Here is a 9,080-nt window from a genome sequence, read left to right on the forward strand (position 1 = left end):
TGAGAGAGAGAAAAGCAGCGAGAGAGACTAGCGGCAAAAGAGAGAGAGAGAGCAGTAGTGTGAGAGAGATATCTGTTACAAATACAAAGTGACACTATGAATAATCACCTAACCAAGCAGATTTAGAAATTCACAACAACCATTTTTTCAAACATTTTATGTTCACGTAGCGAACATTGGGTCAATCTAGTAGCATAAATACAGCACAAGAACCAAGCTCATAACATAAATACAGCATCATAAGCAAGTTGTTAACATAAGTACAGCGTCAAAACACATCTCAGTACATAGATACAGAACCAGAACCAAGTTCATAACAAAATACAGCACCAGAACCAAGCTCATAGCAAAAGACATCCTAACCAAACTCATAATATAACTACAGCACCAGAACCAAGCTCAATACATAAATATAGCACCAGAAGCAAACTGACCAGCACAAGAAGTATATTTCTTTTCACACAAGCATCTTATGAGTGTTTATTTGGATCTATAGGGGTTTATGATGCTGTGACCTCGGATTTGTAGACCCACAGTCAGCCTGAGACATTTGTCTATATTATGAATGCATTTAAAGGGAGCCTGCCAAATAAATACACTTTAAAGTTTGACTTGCAGCACTTCTGAGAGGTTTCTGTCTTCCCTGAGCCCGTCATAGGATGCCTGTGTTAGGGTTTGATAGGAGTTCCACTTCCGTTCTAAATCAAACTTTAAAATGAGTCTATGCTAAAATGTTACAGCATTTCAGAATAGCGTATACAAGAGGGCATTCAGCATATATGTCCGAGTTTATGTTGCCCATGGTTATTATATGCTCATCTAATAGCCTGTGAGTATCTCATCAATCTTCTAATATACTTTCATTAAAAATGTTGATGTTTTACCACTGTAAATCAAGTGTGAAATGTGGCTGCCACTAGGGGTCTACATTTCAGCCCTTCTGCAATCCACGACCTGTTGCTAGGTATTGAGCTTCTGTAGTAACAGGACCACTGGGATCTTTTCTTAGCTGTCGGAACAGGCTATCTTCACAGACTTCTCCTCTGTAATCACAGGTTGGCAGATTTACAGGAAATGTGTCTGCAATCTCTGTATTTGCTGCCTCTCCTGCTGTTACAGCTGTGTGTGTGTGCACAGACATTACATGTACTAACCATTTGGCAGGATGTCTCTGAATGCCTGAATCATCCTGGGAAAGCAGAGGGGTGGGCATGCAGATACCGCCTCTCTCATGATTGGATCAGAGGCAGAGCAATGCAGCATGGGAAGTGAGGAAAGGAAAGTATAGGATAGGAACTACAGACAGAATGCTAGGCTTGCAGCACACTCCCTGCATGAAAGTAGATTTCAGCAGCAGGGCAGCAGAAAAATAGGGAAGAGCAGCTGAAAATCACAACTTAAAACCATGCAACATGGTGTAAGCAGCAGCAAATGAGAGAGTAAAGACAACCTGGTATATTTTAGAAAACTTATTGAAAACTCAGGTACACTTTGGCAAGTGAAATAGCAAAATTTATTGTAACATGTTATGCAGCATTGAAGTGCTGAACCCTCCTGTGGAGTGATGAACTGTAATTAATATTTTTCACTTAGTGTAAGTTTATTTATGCTGATGTCCCGTCTGTGGCTCCACTAACTGTTCACCAGAGGCCTGAAGTGGTATGCAGCTACAAATCAAAAAATGGTAGGGCAGAGAGTTTATTGCTCCATGTTGTGCCATAGGCTTCAACTGTATTATCGTCCTAGCTGCCTGCAAGCTACTACCCTGGCAGGGTGTGTGCTTAATTGCAGCTGAAATCAATGGGAGTTAATTGCTAGAGAAATATCATCATAAATTATTACAGTTTCTGGAAAGTGATGAAGTACAGCAGCATTCCCCAGAGACCAGAGAGTGGCAGGAGAGCTGTACTGTCTATAGTTCTTAGTGTTTTAACTCTGCAGCATCTTTTATCTCCTCCAGTTGCAATATCCTTCCTTCTTCTCTATCACCTCTTCAGTTAGGGCACCTGTCACTGCCCCTTGTACATACTCCTGCGTACACACTCCTGGCCTATCTCTTAGAGGGTCAGCACACGCACCCAGCTTTACCATCCACAGGAAATTTAGGCAGCCTCCTGATTTTTTCTAGGGACCCTTCCTCACTGAAGGGTGCCTGGGCAATTAGTTCCATTTGGTTCTGCTGTGATATTCTGACTGCCTCATGGTTTTCCTCTTGCCTGATTGACCCAGGTTTCTTATTTTTTCCTGTCCTGGCCTTAGCTTGTAATCTGTTCATGATATGTCCTTTGGCTGCCTGCTCTGACCTTCTGCCTGTCTCACTGGTACACAAGAACACCGCCTCTCCTGACCTTGGTTTTTATATCCACTGTGTCTCTGCCTACTCCTCTGATATCGCATTAGGGTACTTCTGACCTCTACGTGTCAGCTGCTACTGAACCAAGACTACTTTTGGGGTAACGGCCTGGGAATCTCTGCAGTGAAAATCATATTCCAATTGCAGGGTGTAAAGAGTAAAAAACGGGACTATAGGTGCTGCCCTCAATAGTAGCCCAAATCCACATCCGCTGTGCTGAGACATTAATTCAACTAACCTCTTATGGTAATGAGAGCTATACTGCAAGGCTAACAAGTAAGCTAAAGCAAACATGGAGCGTCAGCCTATTGTGTCTGCTTTAGTGAGTATTTAATTTTTTTTTTATATATGTGGATAGTAACCGAAAACACAAAAAATGTAAACAGTAATATTTGTAATATAATATGTCTAAAATAAAAACTTAATTAAAATAATACATGATTCCCTGCTTGTATTCATGTACAAAAATTTTTCTAAAAAGAATTCATAATTTCTAATGAAAAGAGTGGAGATAAAGGCAAATGCGTTATAATAAAAGAAAAAAAATAGTAAAATACAGTTCTAAATATTGAACTTAAGATGGCTGTACTCTTTAGTTACAGGAAAAATGAGCCAGCTGACCAGCAGGATGTGTGGACTTGACCAGAATCAATTGCAGAAGACAGCAAGAAAAAGGATCCAGCATCCATAAAATCACGACTTATTGAGGCATATTAAAATCCCAACAGGAAGGACATACAATGACGAGACAACTGATGCATTTCAAGCTGTCACAGCAGCTCTTAGTCATAGCATTGTATGTCCTTCCTGTGGGGATTTTAATATTGCTTATTAAAGCAATGATTTTATGGATGCTGGATCCTTTTCTTGCTGTCTTCATACACTTTAGGTAGGTTGATAGCTGACCAATCATTAGACGAACGATAGAAAACATAACTGGATACTAGTAGTAAAAGTTGTATTTTATTTTGACATCATGGATAAAAACATGTTCCAAAAAAGTCTTTTTGCGCTTACATGTTTCGAACAGAGTTCTTATTCATAGCATGGACGAACAATCACAGTCATTTAAACTGGCCATACATGTTCAGTGACAACAGGTGATGGCCGAAAGATATTTCAAGGAACATTCTTTCAAAGAAACATGGTTCATAAATGAAAAAGTTTTTGTAAGAATGAATGCTCTCCCACCTGACTGTCAGATGAAAATTAGTAGGAAAAAGGAGAGAGAAGTTTCCAAAACTTCTCTCTCCTTTTTCCTACTAATAAAAGTGAATATTTTGTACCTTTGCAGGTCTACTTATGACCACCATTATGGCATACTTGCAGTTCATGAAGCTACCTTAAATACAAGAATATTTATAGTCAACTATGACAGATGAGTAGTTTGGGTGGCTTGCATGTGCACATATTTTCACTAAGCTTGATCTATAGGGAGCTTACAATGTAGTCTGTATCCACAAAGGGGACAGGTGGAAGACTGCACACATAATGGGCATTATAAGTACTTAGTGATGCCCTTTTTGGCCTGTGCTATGCTCCAGCTGTCTTTCAGGAGTTAAAGGGGTTGTCCCGCGAAAGCAAGTGGGGGTATACACTTCTGTATGGCCATATTAATGCACTTTGTAATGTACATTGTGCATTAATTATGAGCCATACAGAAGTTATTCACTTACCTGTTCCGTTGCTAGTGTCCTCGTCTCCATGGTGCCGTCTAATTTTCAGCGTCTAATCGCCCGATTAGACGCGCTTGCGCAGTCCGGTCTTCTTCTTTTCTGAATGGGGCCGCTCGTGCCGGAGAGCGGCTCCTCGTAGCTCCGCCCCGTCACGTGCCGATTCCAGCCAATCAGGAGGCTGGAATCGGCAATGGACCGCACAGAAGCCCTGCGGTCCACCGAGGGTGAAGATCCCGGCGGCCATCTTCACCGGGTAAGTAAGAAGTCACCGGAGCGCGGGGATTCAGGTAAGCACTATCCGGTTTTCTTTTTTAACCCCTGCATCGGGTTTGTCTCGCGCCGAACGGGGGGGCTATTGAAAAAAAAAAAAACCCGTTTCGGCGCGGGACAACCCCTTTAATTAATGACATCTTCAGGGAAGTCCTCTATGTGTGTGTCATGTACTTTGACAATACTTTGATTTCCTCACCAGATATCAGTTTGTATCGTAGACATGTCTGTACAGTGCTCCAATGTTTAAAGGAGAACCAACTTTATGCCAAGTTCGAGAAGTGCATCTTTGAAAAAGACTCTATTCCTTTCCTAGGGCATATAGTTTATCAGGTTGGTACTAAATTGGCCTTGTCCGTCAGGCCTTTGTGAGATCCAACATTTTCTAGGCAAATTTATACCGGCAATTTATTCCCAACATCTCCAACTTGACTTTGTCTATCTCTGCTCTTACCCCTAAAGGGGCAAACTCCAAGCAGTGGACTCTGGAGGCTCGAAGCTCTGAAACAAGCCTCTGCTTCTGCCCCTGTTTTACACCAGCTAGAGGTTTCTAAGCAGTTCTTTTTGGAGGTTTATGCATCGCCCTCTGGATTGGGGGTGGTCCATTTGCGGAGAACCACTTCCAGAAGGACAGTGACATGTGGTTTCTTCTCCAAGGCTTTCTCGGCTTCTGAGCAGAATTATTCTATTGGAGATTGTGAATTGCTGACCATCAAGATGGCTCTGGAGTTTTGGCGATACCTCCTGGAGGGAGCTTCTTTTCCTGTAGTGATCTACACAGATCATAAAAATCTGACCTAATCTCCGACAGGCCCCGTGGTCCTTGTTCTTTGCCCGGTTTTATTTTATCCTGCATTTTTGTCCCGCGGTCAAGAATGTCAAAGCTGATGCACTGTCGAGGTCCTTGGACCCCAGTGATCTAGAGGAGGAACCTCAGTACGTCATTGCTAAAATACAACCATTCGAGTAAGGGACAGTCCTTCGGGGAAGACGTTTGTCTCTCACATCAAGAAGAAGATGGGTTTTGCCCTACGGTCATTGTTCCAAAACAGCAGGGCACCCGGGTCAACGTAAGACTGCAGAACTAATCTGTCGCCTTTTTTGTTGGTCATCTATAAGTGAGGATATCTGGAAATTTTTGCTTCTGCCTGCATCACTTGTGCCCAAAACAAGTCGTCAAAACAGAGATCTGCTGGCCTTCTTTGTTCCCTGCCCATACCCGAAGTGCCATGGCAGCACATAGTCATGGACTTTATCACGGACCTGCCCTCATTCAATGGGTGCACAGTCATCTGGGTGGTCGTGGATCGGTTCTTGAAGGTGGTTCTCTTCGTTTCTTTGCCCGGATTACTCTTAGCCAGCCAACTGGCCAAGAATTTCATAAACCACATCTTCTGGCTCCATAGATTTTCCCTGTACATTGTGTCTGATAGAGGGGTCCAGTTTATTTCCCAGTTTTGGAGGACTCTTTATAAGCTTATGAATATCCTTGGACTTCTCTTCCGCATACCATCCGCAGTCCAATGCACAGGTTGAACGCACCAAGTAGATTTTGACCAACTACATTTGACACTTCATTAACACACATCAAGACAACTGGACTGATCTGCTTCCTTGGGTGGAATTCTCTCACAATCATCCTGTCTGCGAGTCTACTCATAAGTCCCCTTTTTTCATAGTCTATGGTTATTCACACAGAATTCATCTTCCTGTCTCGTCCGAGGTTCCGGCAGCAGGATCTTTGGTGAAAAATTTCTCTAAAGTCTGGCAGGAAACCAAGACCACCCTGGAGAGAGCTACTGCTCAGGTGAAAAGGTTTGCCGACCGTAAACGCCGGTCCCCTCATTCCTGGTGACAAGTTATGGCTGTCCTCCAAACACATCAGGGTTAAAGTGCTCCCCTATAAACTGGCCCCTCATTTTCTTTCATCGTCCTTTCATCGTCACTAGGTGAGTGAACCCCGTTTGATACAAGCTACGGCTCCCCGCCTCCTTATGCATACCCAACTTGTTTCATGTCTCTCTTCTGAAACCCCTGATCCTCAAGAATTTTTCCAAAAATTCCAATTCTTCCCAGTCCAAGTTAACTCTGAACATACTTGACATGAAGATAATCAGGGGAGGGGGTGGAGAAGAAAATTAACCTATCTTTTCTATCCTTAAGACTACTCACCCAGAACCCGTCTTTGTGGGAATGGTACTAATCTACCTATAACTCAGCCCCCCTCTGGGAACTCGTGTAATTAGGAGTTGTAGACATTATGGTATTCCATGGAGTCTCGAAACTCAATCCAGTAAAACCACGTGTTTAGAAACCTATCCAACTTTACCATTCTATATTAAGCTCAAAGAAAATGGTTAAAGGTCCTTTTACACGGGATGATTGTGGGGTGCATAAGTGCCAGACAGCCATCCCATGGACTACTGTCCAAATATCGTTCCTGTTCTTATTCTCGTTTGCCGGTTGATCATACTTTTAAGTGGCTGCAAAAGTTATTGTCGTTGGCAACACATCTCTCCATGTAAATAAAGAATGCACAGCTGACAATAGAAAAAGGTTATGGGGGGAAAATGTTTGTATTAACAACTTGACCTCATACAATTTGCATTGACTTGTATAAAAGCCCTTTAACTTTTTCCAATCCACTGTCTGACCTCTGAACACATTATGATTTAAGGCTGTACAACTCTGATGTTGGAAGACATCCGTTGGGGTTCTCTTACTGTATATTGCCAGCCTCTCTGTTGTCGGAGCCTATCAAACATGTCACCTCATGCAGTACTGGCTTTAGCCAGCATATAGCGCCATTGTATAACAGCAGAAAAAGAGTAAGCCCCCTAGGAAAACCAAGATACAAATTGGATTGGAAAGGGTTAAATAGGTAGCAATTGTCATGGCCCTGAAGTTGGCCTGTGTAAAAGTTGACTGTTTTAAAAAAATTTTTGTAATCCTATTTTGATAAACATTGTAAATGTACGAAAGACTGATAATCTCATACCTGACCTGGGAAAAATGTGTAAAATTTAACCCCTTAGTGATGACCCTATTGCCTTTTTACGTCCTAGCTAAGTGGGCTTTAATCCTCAGGGATGTAAAAACATGCATCCCCTAAGGATTTAAGCCCCGTGGGGTGTGGACGTGACCGCTACATGCTGTCAGTTACGGGAAGTAGCTGACAACATGTAGCTGTCATGGGGGGCCGCTATCCAATGCATAGCGCTGATCGCAATAAAGTCAATAAAAAGTGAAAAAAAGTTAAAGATTTAGCTGCCCTCATGGATCGGATCCATGGGGGCAGCTGAGTGTACTCACTCCTGTCCTCCGTGATGTCCAGCGGTGATCTAGTTCTTCGGGACCTGATGCCGCTCTTTTGCGCACGCACGCCAGATGTAATTATGTCACGGGCTTACGCAGCAGCCAGGAAACCCAGGAGATTTGAAATCTCCTGGTTCCCTGCTCATGAAGGTAGCCAGGAGGCAGGAGATATCACTGGGGACCGCAATCACAGAAAAGTGGAAAAAAAGTTTAAGTTTCAGCTGCCCTCATGGATCCATGGGGGCAACTGAAAATACTCACCCCTATCCTCTGTGATGTCCAGCGGCTATCTGGACCTGCCGGGGGCATCTGCGCATGCGTGCCACATCGGAGAGCCTGGCAAATTAAAAATCTGCCTTTCCCCAGCTGTCAAAGATAACCGAGTGCAGGAAGATGTGACCAAGGACTGCTGTATATGGTACAAGGTCACATGATCACCGCTATCTATTGGATATCGGTGATCATGTAAAGTTAAAAAAAGTTAAAAGAAAAAGTTTAAAAAGCTAAAGTTTCATCTCCCCTTACAGATTGTATCCGCGAGGGGAGATGAAATTACATAACTAAGGTCTCCAGATTTCTCCCACAATGGGATCTTTATCTGCAGACCTTACTATGGCTTCTGCGCTTGTGCCCATCAGCAAAATGGCGAACGCATGCGCAAAAGTTGTGGATTGCCCAAAAAATTTAAAATCTCCCTGCTCCTGGCTACCAAAGTTGCTGAGAGCCTGGAGATGTCACGGTGGGCTGCGGTGAGTGGTTCCTGGTCACGTGCTCGCCGTTATCCAATGGATAATGGTGATCACGTAAAAGTTTTTAAAAAGTTGACGTTTCATCTCCTCTCACTGATGCTATCGGTGGGAGAAGATGAAACTTTTTACCAGAGGCCTCCACATTTGAACCCTGATGTGATCATCCTCCACGGACCTTACCCAGATTCTGCGCACGCGCCCGTTGGCAAAATGCTGGACACATGCGCAGGAGCACCTGAGAAATTTAAAATCTCCTTGCTCCCGGCTACTAAGGTCATCGGGAGCCTGGAGCAATGACCGGTGGCCTCGTTGAGCGGTCCCCGGTCACATGATAGAAAGTTAGCAATCTACCTTAGACCGGTCTCACATGACTGGATAGGAATTACGGATCCTGCATGCGTCTCATCCGCAGTAATACGCAGATCAATCAAATGCACTGCATTACACAATTCCGCTCACATTAGTGGGTTGGAATTCCGTAATCCACTAGCAGAAAACAGAACGCAGCAGGTTCTATTTTACAACGGATATCCGCAACATAAAGCCCATTGTGCTCCATGGTTGCGGATATACCTGCAGCCCATACGCAACTACATTGTGTATCGGCTGCGGGTACCCATGTTATCGCCAAGCAATGGTGTGGGAAATATAAACAAGAAAAGGTGTACTGCGCATGACCGCCTGTGTGAATACGTAGTTATGCACAGTACATTAAGT

This window comes from Eleutherodactylus coqui, chromosome 4 (assembly GCF_035609145.1).
Source record: "Eleutherodactylus coqui strain aEleCoq1 chromosome 4, aEleCoq1.hap1, whole genome shotgun sequence".
In the NCBI taxonomy this organism is placed as follows: Eukaryota; Metazoa; Chordata; class Amphibia; order Anura; family Eleutherodactylidae; genus Eleutherodactylus; species Eleutherodactylus coqui.